The sequence below is a fragment of the Rhinatrema bivittatum genome, chromosome 7 (assembly GCF_901001135.1).
Source record: "Rhinatrema bivittatum chromosome 7, aRhiBiv1.1, whole genome shotgun sequence".
NCBI classification, from domain to species: Eukaryota; Metazoa; Chordata; class Amphibia; order Gymnophiona; family Rhinatrematidae; genus Rhinatrema; species Rhinatrema bivittatum.
In genome coordinates, this window is record NC_042621.1 from 237,703,206 (window position 1) to 237,717,631 (window position 14,426).

The following is a 14,426-nucleotide window of genomic DNA, read 5'->3' on the forward strand; positions in this document are numbered from 1 at the left end:
AATGCCTGATGATATATGACCTGAAATTCATGCTTTCCCGCCATGGACAGATTTAGACCATTATTACAACAGAGCCTTTTACTGTTCTATATGTAACCCCTGGGCTAGCATCCCTTCTCATGATCCTAAAGACCACATCTCAAATAGGGTTTAAGCTGGTAAAGTCCTTTCCTGATGTTAAACCAATCTGATGCAAAATTAAAAGTGAAGAAGAAAAGCGGTACACGTACTGGAGCATCCACCATGGATCGAATATAGCGCAATTACGTATAAGGATTCTTGAATTTCAAATAAGACTTCAGTCAATGTGATAGGTACCAAATAACACAATCATTCAATCGTTTAATAGGCAGTTGTGTAGAAGTGGAACAAGTCAGTCTCCCGACACAGACCGTGTTTTGCCACGCCTGCTGTGTCAGGAGGGACAAGAACTGAAGGCCAATAAAACCATATAACGAAAAATTGGCAAGCGTGGCATCTCCGGTTAAAAGGCGCAAGATTAAGAAAGCTCAGAATACTATAAGACATCCTCAGGGTCTCATGAACACTAATTAAAGGCTTCAAAAAATCAGGAGAGCCCTCAGGTGGACAAATAGAAACTTAGACGCTGGTGCCAGGCAGATATCTTGGATGCAGAACAATTAGGGAGAGTGGGTGACTTCTTGTCACAAGTTTTCTCCTACCTGTGGCTACTGATCAAGTACAATCTTTTCTTTGAACCAATGAGAGCTCACCATACAATCCTAATCCTTCCTGGACCAGAGGATGAATTTACTTTGGCTTCTTCATACTTCCATTGTTACTCTCACTGCTAGAGTTCTGGCACTCTAACCATGAGGCTGATCATGATAATTGAGCAGCTGGTCCTGTGACAAATAAGAGAGGGAGTTACTTTAGATCTAGTTGTCAGTAGAAGGAGAGATCTAGTGCAAAGGGTAATGGAGCCACATGGCATATCTTAAATTCTTAAGTTCACTGTTTATAATTGGGTAAGTTTCTTGAAATATTTTGGGGAGTTTTATTAATAGAATAAAAATGTGGATTTGTTACAGCTAGCATTGTAGTTTTCAAAGTGTGACAATTTTTAAATGTGTTAAAATTGTTCCTATAGGAAATCATGGATGCTGCATGGCTGTCGTAGTGCTTCATACCAGACTTACACCAGTCTAAAACAGAAGTAACTATATTTGAATCTGAGGGGTATCAGAATCAAATTAAGGGTGCTTAAGTATTTGAGTGAATAGGGTATTTGTAGACTTGTCTGTTGTAACATCTTTGGTGACGACCCATCAGTGTTCCAAATTTCTCTTTATTTAGGCCATGATAATACCTTCTTTTGTAAGGAATATTTCCTTTTATAAAGTTGCTACTTGGCAAAACCTGAATATTTTGTACTCTTTGACCTCCAGATGCTAAAATTACTCTGGGTGAATCCAGACCATTAAATTGTGTCTGTATTAGCTGGAAGTGAGAGAACCTGCATGATAAATGCATGCAAATTCAGGCATATTTAAATGCTTGATTCTATGAACCATGCTTTTTATACTAGCTCATGAGATGCTAAAATTTCTCTGGGTGAATCCAGACCATTAAATTGTCTCTGTGTTAGCTGGAAGTAAGAGAGCCTGCATTTTAAATATATGCAAATTCAAGCATATTTAAATGCTCTATCCTATGAACTATGCTTTTTATACTAGCTCATGAGTATTCAATATTCTTCTTAACAATTTTTTTAATCTTTAAAATAGTACAGTTATCTTAAACATGCCTTTTCTATATTCATTCACAGTGGATCAGGGCCTGCCATCATAAAGCAACTTTAATTTTTCTATCTTAATGACCATAGACAGATGGGACTAGCCCTCTTCTCATGCCATTTCACTTTGGCCCTATTTACTGAGTATTTTCCTTGTAGGCACAAAATGGAGCAAACCCCAGCACAATAAGAGGCCATTATAAAGACATGATCATGTACCCAAGGGAAGAAAGTCACAACAATGTCTTGGAATTATGCCTCCATGTTAATATCTTTCCAAGTAGATACCTTTTTGGGAGTGTCCCAGTTTGCCTTAAAATACTTTAGTTGATTGCATAATAATTGAATATCATTCAAACTTCCAGATAAAGAATGTTTATATAAGTACGAAAACATTTAAGTCCATTTATGCTGTGTTTCTGTATATATTTTCATTTCTGTGGTGAAATAAGGAACAATCAGCATAAAGCAGTTTTGTATGTAAGTGAAAACACTTGTACCTTTTCACAGTTTTATGTGAAATTTTTTGATGTAAGAGACAACAAATGTGTAAACTAAATTTTCATAAAGAAAAAACTGAAAAATGTTTGTGTGTAGACACAACTTGTAAAAAAAAAAAAAAAAAAAGCCAAAGCTTCTCTGTCAGTTGCATAACTTATTTCTGGAACAAAACCAGGTAAATAATTTGTCCTTTTAATATACTATAGAATACAATTATTGCTAGAAATCTGATACCGCAAATGCTATGGAATATCTTTTACATTGTATTTATGGTAAAAGTAGACCCAGAAAGTTGAGAAGTTACATTAGTAGTTAGTAGGCTGATAGAATATTTTGCTTTAGTTTCCTGTTCATGTAATGCCCTAAAGATAAATAATAGCTGTAAATTTACTTTGTAAGTTTGCAAATGCTGTAAATTTACTTTGTAAGTCTGGAAATGCTATGAGAATTGGTTAATTGTTTCTGAACATTTGTCAAGAAAATGTTGGCCTGTTTTAATGAAATTCACAAAACATACCGAAGTAGATTAAAAGTTATATAATTAAGGCACATCATATAAATCCAAAAAATTTCTAATTCTGAAAAATCCACAGATTGCTGGGACTTTTTGCTTTATCTACCACTAAGTCCTGGAATATGACACCATTGAAAATTGCCTCATCCAATTTGGTTTCCTCTGGCAAAACAACACCTTGAGGTCTGATATTCAAAAGGTTAGCCGGACAAGACTTGCAATTCCAATTTCCTTTCTTGCTGACTGGCTACATTTTGACAAGACAATTTCCACATCTCTTCATTAAGGCATACATGTCAACACAGAGCCCAATTCAATGTTTCCAAACATAAGAGTACTCCTATGAATTTCCCCCATGGTTTTCACCCTGGATGCCAACCTCCCTCCCGAGAGCTAGACAAAAAGAGATGGCCTTGGGAGGCTTTCTGAGAGTGCCGAATGGCATGCCTAAAGTAAATTGGGCAAACCACCCAACTTGAATTAAAAAAGAGATTGGCCTAGGGCCCATGACCCCTTCATCTCACCCCCCCATGACCCCCATGACCCCCCATGACCCCTTCATCTCACCCCCCCCCCCCCCAGGTCTTGATGTTTCCTCCAGTGTTCAATGTGAAAAAAAAGAACCTACTCTTTCTTCTATGAGTTGATATGAAAATAGAGAAGCCTTCCCACCCCCCTCAGAGCCCAAATCCCCTTTCCTCAAAAGTCCTCTCTGAAAAACAGAGAATTCCCCTCTCCACCCAGTCGCTCCCTCCCACTCTGAACATTTTTTAAACAGCCAGCTGTTAGGGGATATTCCTCCTCCTTCTTCACTATCAGTAAAAAGAAACACAAATCCCTTCCCCTCCCTTCTATAATCACTACTGACCCAAAAAGGATAGGAAGGACAGGACAGGAGGGAGGAAGGGGGAATTCTCCAGCCAGCACTAGAGTTTTATGGTTACAAAAGACTCAAAGAAAGGGAAGGAGTTTGTTTGTTTTTACTGACCATGCCGAGGGAGGAAGAGGGAGAGAATCCCCGTTGCCGGAAGAATTTTTAAAAAAATTTTCCACAGAGCAGGAGGACGACAGGATAAGGAGCGGCTGCCAAGGGGGAGCAAGTTTTCTTTTTATCACATTGGGCCATGAAAGCAAATGGCATCAGACCCCGAGAGGGGTCTTTCTTTTTTTCACATTGGGATGCGAGAGGAAAGGTCAAGCCCTAGGGGAGCTCTGTATTTTTTAATGCTAGTGGTGAAGGAGAGAAAGAGTTGGTACTCATGGGGAGACGGTTTAGTTTTGAGGTTGTGTTCAGGGGGAGGGGTTTAGAGCAGTGGTTCCCAAGCCTGTCCTGGAGGGTGGGTTTGGGGGCCGGGGAAGTGTTAAAAAGGTCTACAGACACTTGCACCCTAGGCAGACCTATGTAACACCAACATCCCCAAAACCCACCCAGCGTTGAAAGGGCCTCTCTGACAGTGGGAGATAGAGTGTCAGATTGTCTCGCTAGCACACGTTGCCATGTTCAGCCTTGCAACATTTGGGGTTTCTCATGTAAGTCTTGGCCTCATCCCAGAACGCCCATATTCTGCCTTCTTATTCTTGACACCTGTACTTCCCGACTTCTTAAAATTTGTGCTGCTCACATGTGGCCCACATTCGCGTGTATGGGGCTGTTTTTGCACGAGCAACGCTTTTAAGATCTAGCTGTAAGTGAGGTCCTTATCAGTTTTGTTTAATGTTACTGAACTGTATTCTGAACTTCCAAGAACATCCTAAATGAAAGCAGCAATTTAGGGTTATTAACTTATGGCGATACATAGGCTCCTGTAGCTTTACCTTGAGATTTTGCATCAGCATGTGTGCTTAAAGGGCATAATCAAAGGCAGCAAGATGCAGTCCCTTATATACAGCCAGCATTGAAATTAGAATAAAGCAATAATGCTAACCATTATTAAACATAGTCATTAAATGTCTCTGTATATATCTGTAATCCCACAATTGCAACATATAGGACTGAATAGAAGTCAGAAGAGGGTACAGACTGGTTATCACAGCCATCCAAAGAGTACTCTGCAAAGTCTTATATTACAGAGCTCACCAACTTGTCTCCCTCTGATCTATGTGCGATTCTGACACTAAAACTGTCTATTTCCTACATAATTTCTTATGCATTTTATAAGAATTAGGCTTATTACAATGGTAAAAACTGGTTTTCTGAGCAAACAACTCACTCACGGGCTGATACAGTAAAAGTCGCGGGAGACCGGGCAAACTCTCCCGGCGCGCGCACAGGCCAGTGTCCTGTGCGCGCAATACAGTAAATAAAAATACAGTAAATAAAAATATTTAAATTAGGGCCCATGGCAAAAAGAGGCGCTAGGGGGCGTCCCTAGCGCCTCTTTTTGGACAGGAACGGTGGCTGTCAGCGGGTTTGACAGCCAATGCTCAATTTTGCCGGCGTCGGTTCTCAAACCCGCTGACAGCCATAGGTTCAGAAACCGGACGCCGGCAAAATTGAGCTTCCAGTTTTCAACCCGCAAGCCGCGGGCCGATTTCAAATTATTATTTTTTTTAACTTTTTTTTAACTTTCGGGACCTCCAACTTAATATCGCCAAGATATTAAGTAGGAGGGTGCACAGAAAAGCAGTTTTTACTGCTTTTCTTTGCACTTTCCTGGTGCCCGGAGAAATTAACGCCTACCTTTGGGTAGGTGCTAATTTATTAAAGTAAAATGTGCGGCTTGGCTGCACATTTTGCTTTCTGAATTGCGTGGGAATACCTAATAGGGCCATCAACATGCATTTGCATGTTGCGGGCGCTATTAGGTTCGGGGGGGTTGGACGCACGTTTTCGACACGCTATTACCCCTTACTGAATAAGGGGTAAAGCTAGCGCGTTGAAAACGCGCGTCCAATTGCAGGTTAACAGTGCGCTCCGCTGGACTGCACTGTACTGTATTGGCCTGTCAGAAAGCCCTGTGAAAAAAGCATGGATGACTTAAATTCTTCCCTCTAGTAACAGCATGAAAATAGTAGGGAAAATAACCAAAGTAATCCAAACAAACAAATTCCCCAAAGAAAATAATCTATGTGTCTTAAATACACAGTATTTTATGCCATCATACTAGACACTACCAGTCAAAAAGACCTTCATTGTTTTATCTTTAATCATTTTTTATATAATTTTAAGTTGCATAAAAAGAAGAATAATGACTCCTAGGGCTGCGGTTTTTGTCCATGGTGCTGCTCCTCTTAACTCTTCTCCTCTGATCTGAATCAGTGTCCAATATGCCTTTTCCTTGAAGGGTAGGAAAATTCTCCCCTCTCAAATCATAAGCAGGAGGTAAAAATAGAAAAACCTCTGTACTTCAAAACTGGGTACCAAAACTTCTTCTAAGACAGTAATCTCTGTCCCCACTGTTAACTGGTCACAGGGATGAGGTAACTGGAAATCCAGCCCTTCCAACAAGGGTGTACTGGCACTCCCTGTTGGGAACTGGTCAAAAATCCCACTCTATGCACAAAAACTCTTCAATTGGTGAGCTCCACACACTCCCACTCCTCATAAGATCCTCTTTGAGCATGCTCACCTCCATACAATTAGGTCAAGACCCATCCCAAAAAGGTAATGGTCCAAAGATAGAGAAAGATTCAAAAATGCAAAATTCCTCCAAAAGGTGTCACAAGAGAAAAGATCAGTGAGGGTTATGATGCCACTGACACATGGATAACACATGACAACTGGTGTTCAAGCATTGTTGTACACACCACAGTGTAGAAGATCCAGTGATTTTACTGTCTGTGCCGTGAGGGCTTCTTTGTGTTCTAGCACTGGGTTGGTCGAAATATAGAGCTTTCCGACCCTCCTGGTCTAGGTTCTTCTTGCAGCTGCCACCTAAGCCTTGGCTTCAATTGCATCCACATCTCTTCCCTGCTGCCGAATATACAGCGCTAGTTAGCCAGATAAGTTTAACCAGTTAACAGAGCTGCACAGCGGCTAAGTATGGACTTTGAAGCAAAACAATGTTTTTCCCTGCATGTCCCTCCAAATATAAGCATAACATAAAATTAATTACAAAAATATAAATCTCAATGTCAAGAACAAACAATCATAGTCTACAGATTAACCCAGATGGCCAGACAACCCACCACGTAATTCCTACCTAGAGAGGCAATATTAATGGTCCAATTACCCCTTAATCTCTCCCCAAGGGGCAACTCCCTTTGGGATGCCGCTTCATAGACAACCTGTCCAGAGGCATACCGCTGCCCGTTGTGGGTCACCTTTCCAGATCGGCCCACAATGATGTCTGTGGGGCAGGGCAGATTCAAAGCAGCCCTCCAGGCTGTTCCACCAGCAGCAGGAAAGATTCTAAGAACATCTTCCAGTTGAAGGGAGCAAGATGGCAAATGCTCCTTGCTGTCTTCTCCCTCTTGCTACATGCCACCTTGTCAGGTTGACCCATGATAACATCAGTGGAAGAGGGAGGAGCCAAGATATCATTTCAGGCTATCCTGACATAGACAGATGCAGGGAAGAGTCCAGATCCATCTTTCAACAGAGGGGAACAAGGTGGCAAATGCTTCTGTCTTGCTGTATATTAGGTCTACATTGCTTGTTTTCTCCATCTTGCAGTGAGCCATTTTTCAGGTTAGCCTGCAATGACAGCAGAGGGAGGAGGTGATGACAAGGCGTTCCTCCAAACAGTTCTGATAAAAACAGGTAAGAGTTTGGGGATATCTTATAGCGGGGGGGGGAGGGGAGCAAGGTGGCAAGCGTTCATCTCCTGCCTTACTTGAAGACAGCTGAGAATCCTGAGATTCTTGCCTTGCATCTGTACATATTGCAACTGGATCTCTCCCTTCTCAGCATGCAGCTGGATCCTTTGGTTTTTTTACATGCTAGAAACCAACTCTGCTATTCCAATGGATTTTATTTGGTGTCACCTGGCCTAAAACATGTGCAAGGAAACAACAGCTCATGTTATTTCCTCTCAGTATGCAGACAGTGCACAATATGGAAAAGGATGTTTTTAAGAACATACATTTCACATAGCATTACATAACAAAAAGACCATTAAGAATTCAACATATCAGTACAGAATTAACTCTAGTCCAACATAATAATAAATATAGCTCTACAGTACCTGGCTGGAATGAAACAAGCACAAGGTAATAACAACTCCTTGGTAAAGTCATTTCCACTCAGTATACAGACAGTGCACAAAATGGAGGAGAGACAGAGAAACCAACACAAATTATAAACTTCCTGGAATGAAGAGTGCTATAATGAAATTACCAATTTTGGTGAAACTTCTAACACAGAACACCAATTAGTATAGCTGGAAGGGAATCAAGGCATCCCTCCAGATGGTCTTGATAATTCTGGGGCTATCTTTCAGCAGAGGGAAGCAAGGTGACAAACAACGCTTTCTCACTGCCCTTGAAGTCTGCATTGGCTGGCATAAATGGGAAAGGGGAGGGTGTTTGATGTATTAGCAGAGTGATAAGGTGACAGAGAGGCACAATTTTATGTCTTAGGATCATTATCTACCTCTAGCCTTAGTAGTCATCCATTTTACAGATTTATGACAAAACAATGTTTATAGGACAGGAAGTAAACTTTTGACCTGTTTCCTAGAGTCTAGAGTCTTGGGCATCATGGGCAGGTTCTGGTACAAGGGAAAAAGGTGGTAGAACGTATTGGACAAACGTGATCTTAATGCAAGCAAATTTGTCACTGGAGCGAGCAAAAGAAATACAACTGCAGTAATATTTGATACAAAAAAGGAGACTGATGAAATGAGAAGATTTTTTTTAAAAGGAAAGTAAAAAGAATAATTCAGAGGTTAAAAGTCTGCATGAGACCTGAAGATTGTTTAAAAATACCATCTGGAAGCACTGATAACATATATTCCACAAGTTAAAAAAGGTCAAAAGAAGAAGAAGGTGGTAATTTTCAAAGCTAGTTATGTGGGTAAACTACTGTTTACCTGTATAAAAAACCCCAATAAAAATTGCACTCCCTTGCTGTGAGTACTTTTACCCATGTCAAAAAGGACAAATTAGATTGAGGGAGGGAAAGCATGCATGGGGCCTTCATTTGGAAAGCCACACATGGACATTCAGTGAGTACATTTGCACCTGCTTCAAAGCAAATTCAAATGTGGGTCTGTACTAAGTAACCGCTGTCCCCCAGCAGGATGGATTTTCAAAGGGATACCCATGTCACACATCCAGATTAAAAATAGCCTCCTAAATGTCTGCTAGCATGGCTAAATGATGCTATGAAAGCTGCTATTAGAGCCAAAAAGTCATTCCTTAAAAAAAGGGAAGCAGGACCTAATGAGGAATTTATGAAAGTACATAAGTACTGCCAAATTTGATATGTAATATGAGTAAGGGAAGCCAAGAAACAATTTGAGGGAAAACTGAACAACAAGACAAAAGCTAATAAAAAAATGTTCCAAGTATGTCAAAAACAAGAAGCCAGCGAGGAAGTCAGGCCACTAGATGACCATCTGGTAAAAGGGGAGCTCCGGGAGGATAAGGCCTTAGCAGCAAAAATAAATTCATTGACTCTTCACTGCCAGAGGATGGAGGGAGGTACCCACCCTGGAACCATTGGGGCCAATGCAATACAGTGCGCTCAGCACTCAGACGTGGGTTATATAGACACTAATCCACCCCCTAATGCAATAGGGGAATTGGCACCTATTTAATCTGCGACAGAAGCGGAGTGAATGTAATAGCGCTCATCACATGCAAATGCATGTGAATGAGGCTATTACTCATTCATTCCGCATGCAAAAAAAAAAGTGTGCGTCTCAGATGCACATTTTGCTCTCAGATATTAACGCCTGCCTGGAGCAGGTGTTAATAGCTGAGCGCAGGTAAAAGAAGTACAGAAAAGCAGAAAAAACTGCTTTTCTGTACTTCTTTTCTTAAGTGAAAAAAAAAAAATAACTCGGCAGACCGCTGATTTATGAAGACCGATGCCGGTAAACTCGGCATCGGTTTTCATAACCGGCCGTCCGCCAGTAATGAAAGTGGCCGCCGATAAACTCGCCGAGTTTACCAACGTCAGTTTTCATAACCGGCAACCGTGGCAGGCTCGCATTAGCAAGGAGGTGCTAAGGTCGCGCAAGCAACCCCAGCGCCTCCTTGCTAGCGTGACTCCCTAATTTGGGTATTGCATGGCGCCCCCCTTGCGGGCGCCAAGCGTGCATTAAGAAAGCGGATGCTGACTTTCCAGCTCCCGCTTTCCGTGCTTTTTATTGCATCGGCCCCATTGTTTGTAAGTAATGATTTATAAAAACTGAAGGAAACCAGTGTAAATCTGGGAGAGGTGCTAGAGCAAATGGACAAATTAAGTAGTAGCAAATCAGCAGGACCTGATGGTATTTACCCTATCATTCTGAAGGAATATAAATATGAAATTGCAGATTTATCATTGGTAAACTGTAACCTATCATTAACATCTGCAACTGTACCTGTGGTCTGGTGGGTTTTCAATGTAACACCAATTATTAACAAGCGTTCAGGAAGTGATCCGGGAAACTACAGGCCTGTGACCCTGACGTGGATACAGTGTAAGGTTGTGGAAACTAGTGTTGAGAACTAAATTACTGGCTTAATGGGGAAGAACTAACATGGATTAAGCAAAAGAAAGCAAAGGCTCACAGTTTTGCTTGAATTCGGACATGTAGGAGGAGGTGGTGCCCTATGCTGTTCTCCAATAAAAAGGTATCACCTACAGTGTTTTGTTAACCCTTATGTTTACATGAATTACCTTGTCATTTCACTGTGGTGGCATTGAAATACATGAAACTATGGTTAATAGGGCAACTATTGTGATGCTACAGGATTATGATGATAGCTTTCAACACAAAATCCCATATAAAAGCGGGCAGAATGTAATTGTTTACTTAATAAAAAATGTAACTAAAAATCTGATGTAAACAGATTTTCAAAGTGGTATAATGTTATACCACTTTTCTGTTCCTGCAACATTTATACAAATACATTAAATTAAGTTTTCTTTCTCTGGTATGAGTAATCCATGTACTGTAAATATACTTTGTTTTTCTTTAAACTAATTCCTTTCTGGGTGCATCATCTATCATTGCTTCTATTTGCTTATTCCCTATGGAAGAGACTAGAGTATGTGCACTATACATTAGAGCAAGCCCATTAATATTGATGCCCTTAATATTGCAAACTTCCTGAGCCATGTGAATTGTGGAATATCTGGAGGGAATGTGATGGCAGCATTTTTTCCGTGCTTCAGAAATTATGCTTGGACTGAGTTTGGAGATGTTATAGCTCTGTGCCAGAGGAATCTGCTTCCATTTTTTCATATCTTCTCATTTCACCGAATAAAAGCTTATATTAACATGCATTTGTTTAAATTTCTATATTTTTTTTAAATGTCAGTGATTTCCTCCAAGAAGATGCTCATTGACAACACTGAAACAATACCAGAAAAAGAGAAAATATGAGCAAAAGGAAAATTAAATATTATATCAGTGTCCTGCCAGTCCATTAATACAGGGAAGCTCCAATTTCCCATTTGCAAAAGAAAATAGTCTAGAAAGCAATATAAGGAAATAGACCAAGAGAAACTAATTGCAACAATCCTAAATGTATGTGTATATACTTAAATATATGGTGGAACTACAGTCAGGGAAGGTGTAAGGGAGGGTAAGTGGACTGTTTTATCAGAAATTTAACAGGTTGGGATGGCTCATAAAACATGTAGGGGCAACCATTCAAAGATCACCTTCTAAATATGTCAGCCAGATTAGACTTATCCGGCTAACTTACAAGAGATATTAATATCATTCAGCAGCACGGCTATGCTGCTGCTGGGCAACTGGAGGCTCCTTTTGGCAGGCTATGGTTTCTCTCTTTGTGAAACCAAACTGGAACCAGAACCTGCTGAAGGAAAAGGGGAGGTAGAATGGGATCCCTGGTCTTTCTCCGGGAGCTTCGTGAGGGCCTCTGTCCTTCCTGTGCTACTTCTGTCCATGCTGATGCAGCACTGCTAGAGCAGCGTCGAGGACACTGACTTACATATTGTCACGCTGCTGTCAGGTTGGCACAGCCTAGTAAGGGGGGCAAGCACGGACCTGGCCCTGGCAGGCTGTAGCTGATATGTGGCAGGGTTGCGGTCAGGACAGGCAGAGTTCAGGCAGAGATGAGAGGTAGGCAAGGGTCAGGGAATGCAGAGTTTATGCAGCGATGAGGAGACAAGCCAAGATCAGGGCAGGCAGCAAGTGAATCAACATCAAAGGGGCCAAGGGAAACAGTCAGTTTAAAGGCAAGGAGATGCAGGCAAGCAGGAACCAGGGCAGGGGTGGAGCAAGGCGGGAAACAGGTGAGGACTGGAGGAAGTAGGAACAAGCAGACAAGCAGGAACAGAATCGGAGTGATTATAACCCCTTGACAAAAGAATCCTAGAAGAACCTATTGCTGAGGCGCTGGCTAGGTGCACTGAGTTTCCTTATATGTTAAGACAGTGATGAAGTCATCAATCAGCATCCCAGAAAGTCCCAGATGCAAGGCCTATAAAGGCTCAGGAGCTGCAGTATCCTTCTAGTTAGGATCACTGGATGCAGCTTGGTGTCGAGAGCTATGTTGGAGGAGCCTCTAACCAGAGGGTGCTGCTGAGGAGGTAAGGGGTGTTATGCACATTGGCCATAGGACCTGCAATAGCAGTTGCCATGCATCTAGTAATTGGATAGAGAATATCAACCTTGCTGCTAGGCATCATATTGTCCATACTCACATCATTTCTTATCAGGGTCTTATTGATAGGCCCTGCTCTCCCCTTGTAGGTAAGTGTGTCTCTGATAACGTGACATATACACATCCGAGGAGTTGGATCCACTTTCCAACAACACGGAGGCCTCACTGAGAAGGATTCAAGGTTAACCTATTGGGCCCATTCCTTTTCAACTGATCTAGGATTGCGGATGTACAATGGGGAGGAGTCAATTTTGCACCCTGCACCCCTATCTGGCCAATCTCCCTGCACCCAGGATGGGACATCCACTACATTTCAACTGTTCAGAGATGCAGGAGCTGTTGGGTGAGTCACCAAAGTAGAACTCCTAGGAAGATCTCACCCTCCCCATGGACTCCCACCTTGACCCTCAAAGTGCTGTCCCTACCTAAGAGTTTTGGCTTGTTGCTGCCCTGCCATATACTGAGTCGGCTTACACCCATGGGCTCACCTCCTGGATCAACTCCTGCCATACCCTTCCTGGGCTGCCCTCTCCCTTGGCCATGCTGAGACATGAGAGTTAGGGCAACATCCCTCTGCTCCCAGTGGATCTCCCCCTTCTTGTTTTGGGTGCAGTTCCTCAGCCCTACCTTGATGCTGCAGGCATCTCACCCCTGTTTGTTAGTAGTGCCCACTGGCTTCACAAGGGACAGGTTGGGACACTCCTGTCTCACACTGTCATTTCCTGTGAGAGCTTCCCCATCTAGTGATATAGCTGACCCTAGTGTGGGGGTGCAATAGGCATGTGCCATGTCATGCGTTGAGGGGTTCATGGTATGGCAGGGTCCAAGAGGCCAAGGTCTGCAGACAAGGTGGATAGAGAATAAGTAAAGCTGCTCAGGCTGGCCACAGGAGAAAAGGAAACGGGAAACAATTATTTTTTTAAAAAGGGGTAAGGCCAAATGCACCTAGAAGATGAGTCTTCTCCCTTAATTGGGACAAAAAGAAAGAGGGCTCCTGTCTCTTTAAATGGGAGACTGCAGAAAAGGACTGATACAGAAAAAGCCTGCATGTCATTTAATTTTTGAGGCTGGGAGACATATACAGGCAGCTCACAAGGGGAAAGTAGTGATCCAAAATGGGAGATGAATGAGCTCCTCTACCCTTTATCCTCCTGCTTGTAACTTTCTGAAACCTGGCGGATGGCCAATCCTGATGCTTCAGAGCCAGCTGCCATGCTGACATTTTACCACAGGCTGTGTGGCATGCTGGGAAGGAGGGAGACTTGGAAGTCCAGCTGTGTAGTCCACCAAAGGGCTGGCACCACACAGCTGCCACAACCATGCAGCAAGCCAGATAATGGGCCTTCCTTCCCACTCGCCTCACCCTCCTCTCATGGCAGGTGCATGAAAAAGGGGGGTTACACCACTCGGCTTTCATCTCCCCAGTTCTCTCTCCCACCAAACCAGTAAGGCACCACCACCTCTGAGCAGTGTGGGTGAGAGAGGGGGATGTCTAGGCATTCCATTAACAGTGGGGCCCACATACAGTGGAGAGGGTGGGGGGTAGCCATCACCCACATAACAGCAGTGAGACAATTTTATATAGAAGAAAAAAGTCCCATTCTGAGCGCATGCAAATTTTGTTCAGCAGATCTAAAGACAAAATAGAAATGCCAAAGATGCCCTGCTCTGACCAGAGCAGGTGTTAATTTCTGAGCAGCCCAAAAAATGTACAGAAAAGCAGAAAATATTGCTTTTCTGTACATCCTCCGACTTAATATCATGACAATATTAAGTCGGAGGAACCAAAAGGTTAAAAAAAAAAAAAAAAGTGCCAGTGGCCAGGTTAGGGAAATGGGCACTCAATTAATGAGCGTCCATTTTCCTAACCCACTGACAGCCACCTCTCCTGGGCGCCTGCTGCCAAGGAGGCGCTAGGGGGTGCAC